This window comes from Saccostrea cucullata, unplaced genomic scaffold (assembly GCF_032062105.1).
Source record: "Saccostrea cucullata isolate Sc308-1 unplaced genomic scaffold, CSIRO_AGI_Scuc_v1 ctg924, whole genome shotgun sequence".
Lineage (NCBI taxonomy): Eukaryota > Metazoa > Mollusca > Bivalvia > Ostreida > Ostreidae > Saccostrea > Saccostrea cuccullata.
The window spans coordinates 297,083-313,030 of record NW_026929623.1 but is presented as its reverse complement, the minus strand read 5'-3'; the positions used below and the strand labels follow the sequence as shown (position 1 = coordinate 313,030).

Here is a 15,948-nt window from a genome sequence, read left to right as displayed (position 1 = left end):
CTGCACAATATGCCAATGTATTAAAAAAAAAACCCTAGTTAAATTTTCATTCCTTTTTCTTAAAGAGCGATATATAGTAAGTGTCTCAATTGGCCCCTTTAAAAAATCAAAGTACTGAAAGTACTGAAAAGCGGTTAGCATGCTTTCATCTAATACGTACCGAAAAAAGTGCATGAAATGATGATATTTAAGTATGCATATCTTTGTCCAATGTTATCAGAGAAAAAATAACAGGCATTCTGTTTTTGTAATACTTTACTTAATAGTAAAACCAATAACTTCCAAACTGATGTCACAGATGGATGCAATCTAATTAAAATTAAATGTTCCGAATCCGCTACTGCTTCTCAAACATCTAACAACATCATATTTGGGGTCATGTAAGAGTGAATCTTCGATTAGCCAAAGAAAACGGTTCCTCCGAAATCTTGGCTTATAGATCAGATGGGTTTCTTGTTTTCAACACCGAACCAAAACAGCCGAGGAGTTTTGTAGTAAACAAAATATGCTTTGCATAAGCTGTGTTATGTATGACGTGAGGGTATCTTGTATAGTTTGTGCTCTTTCGTTTGCATTATTCACGTGCAGATGCCAGACTACAGACTATACATGAAATTGATTCCAGAATTACTTTAATTCAACGTAAGACAGTATCAATAATGATGATATGTAGCCGTGGAATTAATTTGAGAATTGTTTACCGAGGCTTGAATCTAGATGACCAAAGTTTTTGTGTTTACTAGTACATGTATTCATAATCGAAAGGTCGCTCTGATGTGACCCCGAATGGGATGTTAGATGTTTGAGAAGCAGTAGCGGATTTGGAACATTTAAATAAATTTTAATTAGATTAGAATGCATGTTTCAAAATTTAAAAATGAGATTTCTTCAGTTTGAAAGACAGGAAGTGCATTTTTAAAAGTTCTCTTTTGGTGGCATCCTATCGTTCTCTGGATGAAAACAATTATGTTGATGTTGAAAATTTAATTGTCTTTCATGCTCTATTGAAGTTAGGTAATTGTAAAGCCTAATATAGCAAAAAACTAAAAAAATGACAAATTAAATTCTTTAGAATAATGAATTTGGAGTAGTGTAGATCTACAGCTGGCTAGTCAGAGAAAAAAAGGATGACTGAGCAGAGACTTTGTAAATGAATTGATATCAGAGAGCTCCAGATGCGTAGGCTCACTGCGGGTGTAACCTGTCAACGAGGGATGCTTACTTCTTCTAGGCAACGCAACCTACCTCTTGAACTTTCAGGAGTCAGCTTTTCTTCTTAAATCGATCATTCTGTATTTTTATACAGATACTGAATACTTCCGTTTAGTAATATTATGAACTACTACTTGTACGGGAAGACTGGCGAGTAAACAAGATTATCAAGCTTTATGAAATGTACTTTATTGACTTTTCAAACAAGTAAATGTTCGAATAAAGTACCGGGGTAAATGGTATATGAGAATCATTTAAAAGAAGTCTTGCACAATATGTCTAGATAAGGACATGTAATGTGTATTTGCCTTATACTCTTCATGCAATATTGCTCTCAAATAAAACATGTGAAAAGGAAAGTTGTCTAATAAAAAAACACTAGTATTTAAAAATTCAAATCTACACTTAAAGTCAGTGTAACTTAAGAAGTTATCAGTGTCACTTTCTTCAATATGTCGGTTAAACAATATACACTGATTTCTTTTCTATCCATGTGCCTCTAAACACCTGTATCTTAATTTAATTCTTCTCAAACGCTCAAAATAATGATCGACGAATTGGACAAATTCAAATTTAAAAAGTATTTTCACAGCTAATAATACGTTCCCTAGGAATTAATCAAATTTTCAAAACTTATAAATAAACATTAAGTATAAATTTTAATTTTTTTCTAATTGCCAACATTTTTCATACCTCATTCTTCTGTGAATAATAATATCGGTTGATTTTTAGAAGAGGGTCACAATGCCGATTAAAATTAATATATATTTATCCATTTTTTTTTCAAAATTAATTTTACTACTTTAAGTGCCCCATTATTTTTTTCAAAACTAAAAGTAAGTGATCCCTTATGATCGTTTGTACATGTAATAAATTATCAAAGACGGAGCAGAGTATTTACCCCTGGGAGCTGAGCTTTTAAAACTGTTTATTAGACAGAGAAGAAAACAAACGTTTCATTGTGGAGGCAATCCTATTGTTTCCATAAAAACGTTACAAAAAGTGTAAAACTTGCAGATGTATTCGGTGTTTTTATAAAAACGTTTTTCAGGTATGACTTGACTTAATACATGTAAATGGTGTTTCTTAATACTTTGGCAAGGAAAATTAAACTCGATCTAGAGATTTGCTGATGTTTTTGCAGTCTGTAATAACCTTCAACCTGCTGTATAATTAACCGTATCGTTCAACTTTCAAAAATAAACTAACAGTTGCTATAAATCGCGATCGCACGATGTACATGTAATAAGGACGAAATTCTCAGTTCTTTGAAGTTAGTGTTCTAAGTATTGTCAATGCTTTGGTAAATACTAATAAGAATTCGATATAATTGTTATAATAGCCACTCTTCGTACACAGCATATTGTCAATCTTTCACCAGGGGGCGTATTACGCCAACAGTATACAAATCATAGGAAGCGCTTTGCTGAAGTTACCGTTGTCGATAGGTAGCGCCTTGTGGAAGTTTCCGGTTTTGGTTGCAGAAGGATAAGGTTACGTGCGATAAAGCGTTGTCGATAGGTAGCGCCTTATGGAAGTTTCCGGTTTTTTGGAGCCCATGCCATAAAGCGGTTAGCTAGCTAACCGCTTAATGAATATATTAATTTTACTTTATATATAGCTTTAACTTGTACAGCTATATATGCGCCCTTTATTGGTCATTTTCATTTTGATCAAAATGTTATTTTAGAAATATGACATCATAAAAATCACGTTTTCCCGCCATTTTAGCATATTTTGTATAAAACTGCTTATTTTCAAGCAGTTATTCTTCCAGAAAATATAGAGCGCAGTCTAGAACAAGTTTTATATTTTTACCAATGATGTATCTATCCAATACTGATTAGTGACAGAAAAATTATGTATGTTCTACACTGCGCTCTATGTTTCCCATAAGAAAAAAACATTAAAAAAAGGGTTTTTTTTGGCTTTTTTGTTAGATAGCAAAAATAGAGTTACTTCTCATGTCATTTACAGCTAGAGAGTGCATATAAATGTGAAAAATATATTAGAAATAAATATCAATTAAACATATCTGGATGTCATTCTAAAATGTTGATTTTTAGGGGGTCAAAATGGGCTCTTATCATATATACTCCTTTAAACATGAAAAATTATTAAATTTCATTTGTATAAAGGTATCAGCAATATACACAAAGAACGTTTTAATAACGTATTTTATATGTAAAAATGTAGCGCTTACGTTATCACAATGCGTAGTGCATTCCTGCAATTGTATATGAAACAAGATGTGTTTGTAAAACACTGATGCCCCCGTATGGCAACATCGCAAAGATAAAGCTTTTCTTAAATGCAAATTTAATTAATTGGAACCAAAAGTAGGGTATTCTCACTGGAAAACAATTGTGAAATTTGAAAGTAAGCTAATGTTAAAGGTTTTTAATAAGTACAAAAATCTCCAAGGTCAAGGTCAAAACGTCAATGTAATTAGTATCAAATGAAAGGTCTTGCCACATAAAATGCTTATGTAAAGCATAAAAGTCCTAGCTCTAACCGTTCAGAAGTTATGGTTAACGTTCAATTTCTTAAAAAGTAGGTCAAACTCCAAGGTCAAGGTCAAAGGGTCGAAGTTATTGTTATCAAATGAAAAGTCTTGTCATAAGGATCAAATATGTAAAGTATGAAAGCACTAGCCCCAAGTCTTTAAAAGTTATGGTCAAGGTTTGCTTTTTTAAAGTAGGTCAATCTCAATGGTCAAGGTCAAATTTGGTGGTACCCAAAGAAAGGTCTTGTCACAAGGAATACACATATGAAATATGAAAGTCATAGCTTCACTAAATCAAAAGTTATGGGCAAGATTTAAGTTTTTGCGGACAAACAGACAAACAGAGAGACAGAAAGACAGAGAGACAGACAGACAGACAGACAGACACGACAAAAACTATATACCCCCGAAACTTCGTTTATGGGGGCATAAAAATAAAATAATTTAGCCCAATTCAACATGGTAGTCATGTTGAACCTATGAAACAGACCTTCATAAATATGACTGACTGGTAAAAATGACTTTGTTAATGCAGTTATGGAATAGCACATAGGGGAAAAGATGCTTTAAATACTTATATCAATATGATACTTATAATTAAACAGGTCTGGACGATTTCTAAATATGGAAGTCAGGATAACGAAAGTTGCTATAAATGTACATCAAGTACAAGTAAATATTTTTCTGTCCAATCAGACAACAGCATTTTTACACACCCCAAATCATTTTTTAAAAGAACAAAAAGATAACACATGCTTTTGTTTTTTTCCTCAAAAAGATTTTTTTAACAAAAAAATTGTAGAAGTAAGATGAAAACTTTTGAAGAATAAGGTATTCCCCACATTTCTACCGTGAACAACCTTGACATTTTTATCTCGGTAAAGAAAAAAAAATAATGCACGATAGAATGTAATCGTTTACAGAGGTATAGATTGCACCAGCAAGTTTTTATCAAGTTCAATTATAACATTTACCAGAATAAAATATAAGATGGTAAATATAATTTTGCTTAGCCGTCCGATTTTCATCGATAATGCTTAAATTCCATGTGTATAGATCAACTCACACAAGTGTTTATCGTACGGAGTATACACAAATAGTTTTGCATTATCACGGGTTTCATGAGCGCCGAATACTTAGCTATGCAGACTTTAAATGGGCATAAGAAAAGGCGTTTAACGTGGAGAAAAGAGAATCCTGTAATCATACATGAATGTGTTTTATCCCAATATCTTACCTAGCATATATGAAACTGCATGGACTACTAGTATTCTGTAATAAACACTCAAAAATAATAAAGACTGTTATCTTTTCGATAAGATTTTTTATGTCAGGCTCTAAAAACTGAAAACTTACCGTATTTATATCAATTTTTTAACGTAAGTAAACTTTTGGGATTGCTAACTCCTAGAGACAGATTTTTTTCATCCCACTTAAAACGTATTCAAAGCTTTTAAGTCATGTTTGTTCATGGTAGAATTGTCATAAATATTATATTATTCCCAAATGCGCATAAAGTTTACAAAAATTTGTTTTACAAAAATCTTTTGAGCAAAAAACTTAAAAACCACGTGTTTTATTTATTCTCTCATGGGTTTGTCTAAATGCCATTATCTGATTGGTCAAAAGGATCAGTGCCTTGTTTATTCTGTGTATTTATAACAATTCAGGTTATCGTTCTTGACTTCCTTATTTAGAAATCGTCCAGTCCTGTTAAAATAGTGTAAATTTGTTTTGACGCTTTTTCAAACACTTCATTACTATATAGCTTTAAATGTGATTGGAGTTTTTCAGCATGCATAAATTACGTCACAAGCGCTTTCATTTACAAACTGCATGGAGTTTCCAGAAAGTGATGGAGTTTGGGTATAGCGACGGATTTAGAGGGTTTGGCAATGCTCAGTAATACAAATATAGAAATGCTAACAAAAGCCATACATATGTGAATGCATGAAAAAGAAAATAATTTACGTGTCATATATTTTTGAAATTGCATAAAACCTAGATAAGTTCACTCTTGATCTCAGTCTCACTTTTCCACGAATACTACAGTATCAATGTAGTATAAATTCTTTATAGGTATTAAGAGCCATTCTCTGTAATGATTTGAAATTTTATATAGGAGCTGTGGCACGCATAGTCTCAGAATTTCTCCAAACTCTCTATGATAAAAGTCATTGATACCATAAACTGAAATCAGGCAAAAATTGGTTGCTATGTTTTATAGTTACCATGGCAACGTGTCTTAAATTTCGAAAAATGGCATTTTTTAACATATTTAGAGCCCCATAGTTAACATTTGAGGCAAAGCAAACAATTGTCAATGACTGTTTCCAAAAATTGAAGGTCAGATGTCTCAAATGCATGATAAACATGTTTGGTAAATCAACTATTACATACGTTACTATGGTAACAAAGTATTCAAAAGTAAAAAAAATATTCATTGAATTTTATTAAGTCATACACGTAAAAATAAAAAGCAATTATAGGATGAAATGTGACCAAATAATAGAAAAAAGAGCCTTGAAACACATACCAAGAAAAAATATGATATTTCATTTTGGTTGGTAATGGTTGCCAAGGTTTTTATACCACAGAGAGCCTTCAAAGTAACACTATGTATGTTTAAATCTGATCCTATCTTTAAAAAAAAAGCACATTTCCTCATAACTAATGATCAATTTTATAAGATGTTGGTGTGCTCCAAATTTTCCCATTTGAAAAAATTCAGATTAGATTCTTTAAATAGAGCATTGCTATGGAAATAAGCAGAAATTATATGCTTAAAAACCTGAAAAATATTTTGTTTCCTTGGATACGTACCCTTTAATGTAGATTCCCAAAACTTTTATGATTGATATTTATTAACAGCTAACTTGACTTTTAATTTTGACTATCATCCAATCTCTAATTGGATGCAAGAAGTTGGCACACAAGGTTTAATATTGATATAAAGTTCACAAAATCGAACATTTTCCCTTCTTGGTAACCATAGCAACAGTGTTGTTTTATTCATCAAATTTTATCAATATATGATAGTCAACTTCAGTTCTAACAGATAAGTACTATTCAAGCTGAGTCCTTTAATTTGTTTCTTGATTAAATGGCAATTTAATTCTTAATGCAGCGGAAAATAATTCACTTTTAATCACTGGTACTTTGTTTCCATGGTAACACTACAAAGTAGCAATTATACCCACTTTTTCTTATGGTTTTGGTGTTGCAAGGTCCTAAGGATGCATATTTGCCAGTCTTGAATTTTCATGTTTTTCCTCAAGACAGTAGCATTAACCCAATCTTAGTTACTGGTTTTGCATGGTTACACTGTGTTACTATGGCAACCATTAAAGTTATTTATAGAATAATATTGCTTATACTTATTTACTTAAGGTCAAACATTTTCATTGTTTTTCTTAAGTCGTTGATTGAGTTTGAGCATATAACACCTACCGTTAGTAAATACTGAGCGTTTTTCAGCATATTTCAGCATTTTAAATGTATTCCAAATGTACCCTTGGTTACCACTTACTTAGAGATATATTCTAAACATTTTCTTTACAGTATAAGTGACATCAAGGTGTCATGTTTTTGTGAGAATGGTTTGTTTGCTTTTTCTAGTTTTTATTAAGCCACAGTCAAGATTTAAAGTGGCTGAAAATCTCGATTTTTCAAACTTTTCCGGCTGTTGCCATAGCAACCGAGACACGTAGCAACGAAATTTTGTTTGATATTTGTTTATGGTGTCAAGTACTAAGCATGGGTGAAGTTTCATCAAAATCGGTGACCATGCGTGGCAACGAAGTTTAAGTGGTTACAGAGAATGGCTATTAAAGTGAAATTAGACCAAAAGTGCCCCAGACCAAGGATTCAACACTTATCATCTTTCGTTTGTTTTTTTTGTTGTTTTTTTTGTGCCAAAAGCAGGTTCATTTTGACATTTTAAAGAAAGGTATAAATTCTGCATTTTAAAATCTGACTTCCCAAATACCGTGTAAGTGGAAATTTTAGCGAGACGGAAATTTAGCGATTTCTCCTTAGGCCATATAAAATTGAAATCTTGGTTCTCAGGCCCGCACGCATCCGTTTTGAGGTAGCCGCATTGCCGATTTTATTGTATTTTTGATAAAATAAAAAGTTGGTATTTCGGTGACCAATCCGGGAAAAAAATTCCGACCTCATTTGTTTCGTAGTTTAGTATTCAAATATCACTTCCGGTAGCCATTTACAATGAGATTTTGGCTACTTCGTTTGAAAATGCATTCGAGGACATTACCTACGATGTTTACACGCTGTTAAGCAATGGATAAAGCAGAAATTTTGACCAGAAATGGAAAGTATATCTGTGATTAAAAAAATTATCTTTATGTTAAAGAAAATTCGGAAATTAAAATTTTAAAAAAAATACCTCCCTCATCTACTTTATTGCCAATAAAATGAAAAATAAAATGCCGCCCTCCCGCATCTGTTTTGGAGAAAATTGGCCTGAGAACCAGGGAATTAAATTTAGATAGCCTTAAAAACTGGTATTTTATTTTTAGCGAGAAGTAATTTTAGCGATTTTCAAATGCTCACTAAAGAAGCTAGTGCAAATCACATGCAATTTATTTTTAGCGATATTAAATTTTAGCGATCACAACAGCCTCGCTAATAATGCCAAAATTAAATCCTCGCTAAAATTTCTACTTATAGGGTAGTAGATTAGGGGATTAGTGATTTTACTTTAGTGATTGAATTCGCCCATCAATTCAAAATATATATTATTAGTTTAAGATTTAAAATATTACAACCAAATTAAAATACTTAGCATAAGGTATATGGTTTAAAAATTATTATTTCATATCTTCCAGTTACAAGGCATATAAATGCAGCTTGAAAACAAATTATTCGCTATTATCAATCTAAAGTTTTTACATCCTCTTCAAAGTTCATTTTCAAATTTATTATAATTACTTTCTTTTCTGTAAATTCTTAAAATTATGAATAATAGAAACCACATAATAATAACTTTATTACAAGTTTAAATTATTATGTTAACTAGATTAATAACTCTAAAATATACATGCATTCTCTATTTACAGCATGATTCAATCATTTTAACAATAAAAATGATCACCTTCGGTATGACATCGATAGATGTCCAGCTGGTTGTGTATATATATATAACTTGTAACAATGTAATTTTTTTAATATGTGGAATCCTAAATTCTAGGGGACTTCTAACCGAGTATTCGATGAAGAAAGAGGTCATTAGCATGCAGCGAAATAGGTACTTAAGTGCCCCGCTGTTATTCACCTTTTTCAACAGTGATAGATCCAAACAGATTTACAAGATAGGGGCGATATCTTTACGTTCTAAATAGATTTTTTTAATGAAATACAAAAACAGCATGAGTGAAAATAACTTCGCTTTTGTGATAATTTACAGTGAATTTTGGAGCTCAGTAGGGACTATTACGCCTTAGACGCCTCTATGTTAACCCCAAATTTATTTAATTGCATGTTTCAATGCAAGCAGAACGCTTCTTTCTGTTTTGTTTTAGTGTATACTGTTCTGTTATCTCCCTTGCCTGCGATCGGCGTTCAATACATATACAGGTAGGTCACGATCTCTGTTTCAGCCAGTTGTTTACATTTGACCCCCGCTAAAATAGTTCAGAGCGTAGTGATACTTCATATCTTATTCCCACTCAGAAACTTGTGCTGTAAACGTGGTCATATTGACGAGTTGAAAAATTGACGATTTTTTGTTTACGAAAATTGACGAGTGTTAATTTTGACGAAATATTTAATCCAGAGTTTCAAATCTTTGTATTCACGGGGATAAAAAGGCAGCATCGGAATCACTAAAATTTAATTTATGTACAAACTATCTACGTGTGTAAGATTTGATTAAATAAATTGCCCTCTTGTAATTTGTTTTCATTATAAACGGTCAATTGCCTGAGGTGACAAACTAGGTCAAGCACGGCGTGATAATTATGCGATGTTGCGCATGCAGTATATGATACACTAAATTAGATTCAATGATTTTTTAAAATGTGATTATCTATAATTATGTTTTCATAACTAATTACAAAAGAAATTAACAGTGACTTTGATCTAGTTATAAAAGGGAAAAGCCGTGAAAATCTAGCGGTAAAGTTGTACAATGGCCAATGTTTGTTGTGACGCTATGTATATGATAAGAAGTTTGACGAGTGTAAATTTTGACGAGAAAAGATAAATCGTCAATATAGTCAAAATTAGCACATCGTCAAAATTTCCACGTTTACAGTATTTAGTATTTGTAAATCCATAAAAACACTACTTATTGCTTGGAAATTAAATTGAATACATTGGAGATCTTGTTTGGTGATTGAAATTCTGATTCCAATTCATGCATAATCAAACTTCAAAGGACTATATTTCTTAGAGAACTGATAAAAATTAATGTTTTCATAATTCCAATCAATCTTGCAAGTTCTATTGTTTACATATTAGCAACCTATCTCTGATTTGATCCTTGCCTTCTAAGGTATCACATTTTAACAACAAGATTACTAAATTGTCTGAAATAACGAAGATCAATAAGAAAACGCAAATGGTAGTGATTACAGGGGTCCGCCATTAAGCTATAGAGCAGCTATCGAGGCTGACTTACGTCACCTAGAAAAATCTAGAAGTTAACATCCCAAGATGCAACATTTCTAAAATTTTGATCTGATCTAAGGACTTGCGGTAACTTTGGAATACTAGACTTATCCAAAAAACTTCAAACTAGTCAAGCATCAAAAAATGTAATTCAAATCCAGCATCTGAAGCAAGTTTGAGTGTTCTTTCCTTGATGCATCATCCAAGCAAGTTCGGTTAATATAGGCCTTATAGTTTCTTGGTAATAGACCTGCATCCGTAACTTTAACTTGATCCATTATTTGGAAAATGTATGTTGGATCCAGCATCTGAAGCAAGTCAGTTAGTGTGCATCCTTAGATGTATCATCATCTATGCAAATTTGCTCAACATAGGGCTCATAGTTACTTGGAAATGAGACGTACTCCACCAAAAGTAAACCTGTTCACTCATTTGGAAATATTGATCAGATCCAGCCTCCAATACCAGCCTGGTAGTATTCATCCTTAGATGCATCATTCATGCAAGACTGGTCAACATAGGTCGATTTTTGGAGAAAAGGTTCTGAATCAGGTTCAAATTGAAGAAATTGCATTCATTTTCTGATGATAAAATGTGTGTCAATTGACGACTAATAAAGATCGACATAAACATTTCATCTCTGTAGGGGACAGAGCCATGATAACAAAATAAATGATTGAATGCTTTAGAGTCGAGAAATGCATGGGCTTGTTTTTTTCCAAGATGGGAGCTTTAGTCTTTTATTGAGTTTATGAATTTTTTCTGGGTGGGGGTGTACCCCAGTCAAAAAATAAAATCAACTCAGAAATTTCTTGACAAGCATAAAATATAGCCTAGAATCATTTCCCAAATATGAAAAACCTATGACCTATTTTTTTTTGGGGGGGGGGGGGAGGGGTACTTCTTGTAAAGCTTCATACCTATATATAGATTGGGAGTATTTTTCAAAGTATCTTAGCAAACATTTGCATATCTGAGGAGGTTTTTTTTATTTTGAGATATATCACTTCACTTCGTTATACCTTCATTATTTCTTTTATCTAGTATGTGTGGAGGATACTACCCATGAGATAAACCTTTGCTTTATCCATGGGTAGATGCTTTATCAATAGCACTTCCGGTTTAGACACACTCCCTCTTCAAGAATTTACATTTTATTTGTGAAAATTCTCATCATTAAAAAATAATGATAAAGAGCAAAAATGTGCTGAAAAGCTGCAAGAAAATTAAGACTCATACGCCTCAAAGAACTAGAAGTGTTTAATTTTATAATCTAGCTGTACTGGATTCTGTGAAGAAGGATGTTACCCCCCCCACCCCCCCACCCCCCGCTCTCCCTTAAATCGTTTTCAAGGGAAAATAAGGCCTAGCGCTAAAGTTGTTGTTACAAGATTCCTTTAACACTTTCAACAATGCTTTCTTACATTATACTATGTATGCCTTACTAGTAATGTATGTGTAACTTAATTACCATGGATCTTCAATGAATCTACAAGTAGCCTAATGCTTAAGCCTACCTGCCACGGTTTGTACTGCCACCGTACAAAGAATTAGGGATGTGCGATTTTATCGGTATACCGGTATATATCACGATTTTTTGTTGCGTGATATGTATAGTGATACAGTCTTAGACCTTAATATCGGTATTTAGGTACATGTTATAAAGTCAAGAAATTATTCATTTATTTGTTCAATATTACAGAGTCTAAAAAATATTGTAAAAGCTGAAAAGAACAGCATCTTACCTTCCAAACATGATCATTTTTATGTGCATAAAAAATGAAATTTTGTTTTTCTAGCATATTTTTAAGTAAAATAAAAATATCATGATATTATCGTGAAATTTTGAGAAAAAAATCGTGGTATATCGCGATACGAAATTTTTGGTGATACCCATCCCTACAAAGAATGACTTCAGAGTAAAATTCATGATAACTTGGTCCTTACCTGATGTCCATGCCATTTTCAGTCAAAAACTAATTTGAAATAAAACTCTAGTAATTGTAACATATTGTTTTCAAATTTTCAATTTTGAACACGATCTACTTTTTTTTGAGGCATGTCAACATCACTTTTGAACAGTGCGATGTCATCAAGTTATATATGCATCATCGAAATCATTCATTTAGTTTCAAAGCTAGGGGTTATACTGCGAAATAAATGTTTTGTTATAAACGAAATAGAACATCTATAATTGTGTTATTTGATATTAGCTTTATCCAGCTTGTTAAATGAAGCCAACATCAAATCACACAATATAGACATCTTCCGCCGGAAATAATAGCCACAAACAAGAGGCCGGATGTAGTCCTTTGGTCAATGGCTACAAGACAGACAATTATTTTGGAGTTAACAGTGCCATGGGAAGAAAGGATGGAGGATGCATATGAAAGGAAAAATCTTAAGTACCAAGACCTACTGAAAGATTGTCAGCAGAACGGATGGAAGGTCTGGTTTTTTGCAGTGGAAGTGGGTTGTAGAGGATTCGTGGGACAGTCTATGTGGAGAGCACTGAGAGCCATTGGCATAACGGGAGCAGAGAGAAGGAGGCTGATAAGGAATCTGTGCAGGGAGGCAGAATCAGCGTCCATGTGGTTGTGGAGAAGAAGAGCAGATAAGTGGAAAGACAATAAACATTAGTGAGATAGACAGTAAAGGTAGAACAGCAGTGATGTGAAAAACAACAGTAAGACAGACACTGAATTAGTACAGCAGTGATGTAGAGCCAAGTGGTTCCAGGCTGGGACTTGATCACCCCAGTCGGCGCACCTCTGGAGGCTGTAGTGGACAGCGCCGAAACAGCTGATGAAGGAGGATCCACCTGAGGATGGAACCACGCATCTTTCCATCAAGATGTATACAAGTAATATTATCTGGGAAACCAGTGACAGCCAGGAAAGTCTGGATGACTACTGAGAAAAGTTCAGTGACAACCTGGAGAGACAGGAGACAACCAGGAGAGACTGGGATCAGGGGTGTGGAGGCTTGGCAGGCCAAAGCACAACTTCCGTGAGGAAGGACCCCTTTCATCACGCTATGGACAGATACATACTTAGATACCCCCGAGGTCGCGCGAGAGCGGGGGAGGATGAGCGACCTGTTGGGACGGAAAATCAGGATACAACCAGGCAACGAAAAACGACGACGAATACGAACAGTGGAAATGTATGCAGCTGTGGGAAAGTATGCAAGAATGAAAAGGGGCTTAAAATCCACATGGGGAGGATGGGATGTAAGCCAGATCAGCAGCTAACACAACACACAGGGCAACCTGATGAGACGGAGGAGGAAGTGGTTCAGGATGAAAACTACAGTGACTGCAGCCTCCATGTGTTAGGTAATGATAAGGCTTCATGCAGTGAAAGCCATGAAAGTGAGGACAACAACCAATCACAGAGCAGCAATCAACAGCAAGAAGAGATGGGAGACAACAGGGGTACTGACAGCAATATAAAGCAGAGGAAAGTAAAATGGCCAAACAGTAACAACAAAAGCGACTGGGAACAGTTTGACAAAGATGTGGATGCAATTCTGAACACAACCCTTGCAGGCAGTATTGACAGGAAAATAGAAGCTATGACATCAATTATATACAGCGTGGGTCTAGACAGGTTTGGTGCAGAACAAAGGAAAAAGTCACAAAAAGAAGGAAGGAAGAACAGGAGAGAGAGAGAAATAGCTAAGATGAGAAAAGACCTGCGGCAGCTTCATAAGCAGTATAGGAAGGCTACCGATGAGGAGAAACCGGCCCTATCACAGTTACGAGATAACATCAGGGAACATCTCAAGATAGCAAGAAGAGCAGAGAGAAGTAGGCGTAGAAGGAAACAGCGAGACAGAGCAAGAGCAAGATTCACAGCAGACCCATTTCAGTTTACATCAAGATTACTGGGAAATAAAGGGTCCGGATCATTGAAATCTTCAAAGGAAGACGTTGAGGAATATTTGAGGGAGATGCACAGTGATCCACATAGGGAGGAAGAGTTAGGGGAATGGGAGAAGTTGATACAACCGGAAGAACCAAATCAACCCTTTGATGAATCACCACCAAAACTAAAAGAAGTAGCAGATGTTATCAAGAAAGCCAGAGGAGCATCAGCGCCAGGACCAAATGGTGTTCCTTATAAAGTTTATAAGAATTGTCAACGGTTGACAAAGCGCCTCTGGAAACTGATAAGAGTGATTTGGAGGAGGGGCAGACTGGCAGATAGCTGGTACAGAGCAGAAGGTTGTTTTATTCCCAAAGAAGAGAAATCAGAGGCATTGAAACAATTTAGGACTATATCGCTCCTGAACGTAGAAGGGAAGATATACCTCGCAATTTTAGCGAGGAGAATGTCTAGGTACATGCTTGAGAATCAGTATATTGATATCACTGTGCAGAAGGGAGGAGTACCCGGAGTATCAGGATGTATTGAGCATACAAGTGTACTGACACAGATAATCCGGGAAACAAAGGAGTCTAAAGGGGAGTTGGCAGTCATCTGGCTAGATCTTGCCAATGCATATGGGACAGTTCCCCATAAACTAGTCGAGCTGACACTTGAAAGATACCATGTACCAGAGAAGACGAGGGTAGTTTTAAAAGACTATTTTGACCATCTTCAACTAAGATTCACAGCACAGGATTACACAACAGCATGGCAACGCTTAGAAGTTGGAATAGTCACAGGATGCACCATATCCGTAATCCTATTTTCAGCAGCAATGAACATGATAGTCAAGTCAGTGGAGAAGAAGAGCAGAGGGCCATGGATGAAGTCAGGAGTACGCCAACCACCTGGGAGAGCATTCATGGATGATATGACAATAACAACCAAAACAGTTATTGAAGCCAAGTGGACAATACATGAACTAGAATCAGCTATCACTTGGGCAAGAATGAAAGTAAAACCAAGCAAGTCACGTAGCTTAGTGATAAAGAATGGAAAAGTAAAAGAAGTAAGATTCATGATTGAAGGAGAGGCAATACCAACAGTCTCAGAGAAGCCAGTAAAGTGTTTAGGGAAATTCTTTAATGACACATTAACAGACAGACAAAATGTGAAAGATACATGCAGACAGCTGGATGAATGGATGAAGACTGTGGATAAAAGTGGACTGCCCGGTAAATATAAAGCCTGGATATACCAACATGGGATACTACCTCGCTTGCTGTGGCCGCTATTGGTGTATGAGGTACCAGTGAGCACAGTAGAAGGGATGGAAACAACAGCGAGCAGATACCTGAGGAGATGGCTGGGGGTACCACGAAGTTTCAGCAGCATTGGATTATACAGCTCTGGGACTAAGGCCATATAAAATTAATCTTTAGATTCTCATCCCCGCCCGCCCCTCTCAAAATGTCCCACCCCGATGTTTTTTATTTTGATTTTTGGGTATTTTCATGTATTTTTATTCAGTAAGAATTTGTTTCAAAGTTTAAGAGTTATCTCCCGTCTCTATTAAAAGTCGCGTGTCGCTATTTATAGCAAAAACGCCATGTGAAGAATGGAGAAAAATCGGCAATAAAAGCAGTTTAAATGTGTAAGGAAAAGATAATTTGTCAGTATAGAGAAGGCAGAGAAGAAAAATTAGCATAAACACATATAGATACCATC

General features: G+C 34.7%; 1 protein-coding gene across 1 annotated transcript in view; it reads right to left on the bottom strand.

Annotated features, from left to right (window-relative positions):
• LOC134281487 (uncharacterized) overlaps positions 1-15,948 on the bottom strand; it is a 59,348-nt gene that overhangs the window by 37,054 nt on the left and 6,346 nt on the right. The window lies entirely within an intron of this gene.